The sequence below is a fragment of the Symphalangus syndactylus genome, chromosome 20 (assembly GCF_028878055.3).
Source record: "Symphalangus syndactylus isolate Jambi chromosome 20, NHGRI_mSymSyn1-v2.1_pri, whole genome shotgun sequence".
Lineage (NCBI taxonomy): Eukaryota > Metazoa > Chordata > Mammalia > Primates > Hylobatidae > Symphalangus > Symphalangus syndactylus.
In genome coordinates, this window is record NC_072442.2 from 72459592 (window position 1) to 72464980 (window position 5389).

Consider the following 5389-nt stretch of genomic DNA (forward strand, 5'->3'; position numbering starts at 1 on the left):
CAATATTGAGTAAATAAAAGGGTTTGGGTAAATAAGAGAGAAGATACCTATTTTTCTCAAATATTTTAAATATCTAATAACCTATTCCTCATCTAAAACAAGCCACAATTACTGGAAATGATGGTCAGAGGAAGGTATTAGCAACCCTGTGTAATACTACATGTCATGTTGGATCACTATTACAGAGAAACAGTTGTCATGCTGCATTTTAGTAATTCTACACATCACCAGAGAAATAGACAACTCTTATAGCCAAAGAAATCCAACGTAGCTACTGTCTACATATTCTTGTTTTAGACCTTTGGTGAAAAAAACTACTATGTGTATTGAATATATTTTACATTAGTTTTATGACAAAAAAGAAAAATGAGAATTCTATTAGATGCAAATACAAATTCTGAATGACAGGAAAGAAAAATTAAAATCAAAGCTGATCTTAATTAACAAAATGTATTATCTGCTTACATGTATATACAACTGTTCATATAAAGGCACAGATGCATTTGTGGTTTTGAAAAATATCTATTTCATTTCAAAACTTCATTGAACAATATTACATATGGCAAGAAAACTGCTTTTTTTGAAGGATCTTTTAAAAAGTGTTAAACTTTATTAGATACTTCAAACTAGCAAAGCTCAACTTCATCACAATTATATAATAACACTGCACACTTTCAATTTTATCTGGAGAAATATACCTATCCCTTGAAATAACTCTGTAAACTTCCTGCTCACAGATTTCATTTCAAGCCTTGAAAATGCAGGAAATCAATGCCGAATATACTTGCCCGGAAAGGAAAAGAAAATTTCAGCGATGTCAGGATGTTTTATCACATAAAATACAGAATTGCAATTTGTATCTGAGCAGGCAACACACCTCCAAAAATAATACAATACTTATCACAAAATACATTCACAGATACTAGATTTGGCACAAACCACTCCATACAGCTATTGATGAAATCAGTATTGAAAGCCTTATTACAAAATCTATGGCCTTTTTCTACGCTCCAACAGACATTTCAGGATGCCACAACCTTGCAGCTCCACTCTCTCATTAATTTCCCCTAAATACACTTGGCAGAAGAATGAGAAACGTCACATTTTTCATTTAATTTCTAAAGAACATCGCATCCTTTAAGAATAGGTTCTTGAAATTTTAAAATGTAAAACATAAAAACCCTAAAGAGACAAACATCCAAAAACATAAAAACCCTAAACAGACAAACGTCCAAAAACTTTTCTTCAAAATCACGACAACTTTATATGCTACGTGTTCTTGTAAAATACCACACACACAAACTCACAGGCACACCCACCCACCCAAAACCCACACACACGCATATTTATGGCCTCGTAACACCTCACATATATATACATACCACCAACTACAACAGAGACACACGCATATATATGGCTTCATAAAACCTCACATATATATACATATCATCAATTACAACAGAGAAAAGCCAATTTCAGAAAGATGGCTTCAATTTTGATGCATTTACTCACACCTAATTCTATTTCAATTTAACTGGTGCAGAGATATTACAATACCCTGTAACAAAAACCTGACGGAAGATTGTAAAAAATTGCTTAAACATCAAACCAAAGACTCAACATAATTTCATCACAAAGTGAAATTCGCATCCAACTCGCAAAGAATTAGAAAATCCTTGCACTTACCTTGGCCTTGTCCATTCCCCAGATGACCCCAAAAGACCACCGTCATCATCAACAGCCCCGGAGCCCACGTCCACATCCTTCTAGTGACACGCTCATGTCTTCTGGCCATTGCATCTTAAACTCTGCATATTCAGTGGGGTGGATGTGAAAGTACAATAAATTACATTCTTAGAGAAATACACTATGACTCAAATCCCATATCTAATATGCACTGTGCATTTCTGAATTATCCTGCCTACAAGGAGGTATATTTGAAAATCATGCTTCCCTTTAGGGTTGTCATATTGATGATTAATACGAAAGCTCATTCATTTTTAATCTTTAAGCATTCATCTGAATTACATTTTTAATATCATTTTCCAAAACAGGCCACTTAACCTATGAATGTTAAAAAGTACTCCGGATATACATATTGGAGTTCAGTCAAGCAAAAGCATGGTGTATGGACACTACTTAAGTATAACTTGATATTTAGGCAAATTGATGAATTTAACATACCATGTAATCTCTACATATATACAAAAGGACTTTTCAACACATTTATGTAAGTTTTGCATAAATACCCTTGAAAATATTCTCAAGTTTTAAGTGGTATTCTAATTATGTCAGTAATTTTAACTGAATAAAGAGATGCATCATGTGCAAAAACTAATCTTGTTTACTTAAAATTGAGAGTAAAATTAATTATAGAAGGTACAAAACACTTGTAATTTTGATTTCAGATATATGACCCACAGGAACCTTCATATATACAAATATTATACACATATATGCAATGTATATTTGAATGTTCATTTTGAAACTGTTTTTCATACTGATACATGAAAATACTTAAATGTCCACCAAAGCAAGGTTATTTATTCATACATTTGAATGATATACAGTAGCTCAAAAGAATAAACTTGAGTTGCATGTACTAATATGGATAAGTGTCCAAAATGAATAGTGAAGCAAAATTAGCAAATTTAATAATGATAAGTTCAAAACTACACCTTTCATATGTAAACATGTGCAATAGTTAAAACTATACATTTTATGTTGCATAAATATATAATACAGTATGATAACGCATAAGAATGATAAACACCTTCAAGACCAAAGTTAGGAAATTACAAGACTACAATTTAGATGGTTACTAGGTGGAATTTTAAATCAGAGGTTACTCCTAAATCCCAATTTTTCCACAGTTGACAAAATACGGAGTTAAGAAAAATAAACTTAATGATTTCCAGAATGAACGCTTTATTCAAAATGCTACGTAATTACAATTCTAATAAACTTGCAAGGGAATCCAGTCACCCAGAAATTTTTTATGCCTTTCTCCTACATCACGAAAGGGGAAGATTTAATTACCAACTTTGCATTACTTAACGTCAGACACATAGTATCAGAGCTAAAGAGAAATTTAAGAAACACCTAACTCAACCTCTCTATTTTAAATGACCAAATGAGTTGAGAAGGTTACAATGGCATTTCTAAGTTCATATGTAAAAACAGAATTTTGATGACAATGGCAGTTTAAGTACTAATAAACACTCCTGGAAAAGTTACTGTAATCCAGGTTATTTTACTGTGCTAAATGCCTTACATTCTTTACCCAATTCAGTTTCCACAGAAATCCTATGAACAAAGCACTTCCAAAATTTACCACTTCACAGCTAAGAAAACAAGGCTTAGAGAAATGCTACACGATCCCCTAGTCATGAGGTTAGTAGGTACCACTGTGGAGACTGAGGCAAAACAGGACGATTTCAAAGCCTATGCTCTGAACAAGTAAACACTAAGCAGGAATTTAGTTCTAGATCTCCCAGTTGTAGTCCAATAATCAGCCAAAAAATGGTGCTGAGAAGAGGGGAAAGAAAGATGTCTTGTATATGGAGCCTCATATATTTGATCCCAAATAAATCTTCAAATTGAAAATCATTAGAGCACAAGGCAATAGAATTATTAGTTTCTAAAATCATCAACCTTTCCCAAGTTGAACATACAAGTATATTTTATCATACATATACTATATGTGTGTATAACGTGTGTTTATCTAAGTATTCCTGTGGTTTATATATCTGGATTTGGAATTACAAGTGTTTTGTGGTTTATTATTTATTTATTATTATACTTTGAGTTTTGGGGTACATGTGCACAACGTGCAGGATTCTTACATATGTATCCATGTGCCATGTTGGTGTGATGCACCCATTAACTCGTCATTTAGCATTAGGTGTATCTCCTAATGCTGTCCCTGCCCCCTCCCCCCACCCCACAACAGTCCCCAGAGTGTGATGTTCCCCTTCCTGTGTCCACGTGTTCTCATTGTCTCCCTCTGTTGCTCTGGCTGGAGTCAGTGGTGTGATCATAGCTCACTGCAGACTCCAAGTCCTAGGCTCAAGCGATACTTTTGCCTCAGCCTCTCAAGTAGCTCGGACTACAGGCACGCACCACCATCCCCGGCTAATTGTTTTACAGAGATGGGGTCCCACCGTGTTGCTTGACTGGTCTCAGCCTCCTTAAGTCAAGGGATCCTCCCACCTAGACTTCCGAAAGCACTGAGATTACAGGTGTCAGCCACCTTGCGTTTTTTGATTTCTTCAATTAATTTTACTTATACACTTGATTACACAAGATTAATTTTGTGTACATAATGAATCTCTTTTGAGGTTTAAGTTACTGATTAATTAGAGTACCACTTAACAAGCGTGTCATCCCAGCACTTTGGGAGGCTGAGGTGGGCGGCTCACCTGAGGTCAGGCATGAGCCACCGTGCCCGGCTTACACACATTCTTTTCACTCCTGCTTTCAGATCTCTATTCCCTTCTAATTCCAGTGGAACCACTTTCACTTAGTATCAAAATATCCAGATCCACTCATCAAAGTGTAAATAATCCTTCAGCAAATTACCTTTGCAAATCTACTTTTATGTAATATTTCCTTAACTTCTTCTTACCTACATCCAGTAGTCATTTTACAAGGCAGAATATTTTCTATTTTATATAGAACTGAGGCAGTATTTGAAAAAAATCTCAAAACACTCTTCAGGAAGGACTGGCATCTAAAACACCAGTTCCAATATATATTTTAGTAACATTTTAAAGGACAGATGGTTTTCAAAATGTTATTATAATTTAAAAAAATGTAACCTTCCTCTCTGAGTTCATGTTTATGGAAAACTAATATTTCATAAATGCCAAGTTACTATGATGTATTGTCTAAATGCTGGCCCTGACATTCTATAAATGTAAAAATCATAACCTTCTAACTAACTTTGGTATTAGTCAACAACTGTGCTGATGAAAAGCAAAATCAATTCATTTAAAAAAAATTTTCCATGAAAAAAATAACAAGTAACTTGTAAGTAGTAGCGTAGATGAACCAAAAAATAAAGTAACATTAACCAGAAAGACATGCCATGGATTTCTCTAATCTTTTTTTGGAACACACTTTTCATGCATATGAAAATAAAAATTAAATATAAAATGCCTACTTTATGTATGTACTTTTACTTGTGTCTATTGTTCTTTAAAGGTTAAAATAACTCCTAAAGCCTGCATAGCTGAGCCCATTGTGCTCTTCTGCCCATAAAATAGATTGGATGTGCAGTGAAAGAGGTATAACTTAGGCTTTCAGATTAGTTATGACGATGGAAACACAATTCTATTCAATAGTGTTCATGTTGGTCTTTGAAATGTTTAAGGTCACAAGGCAAAAG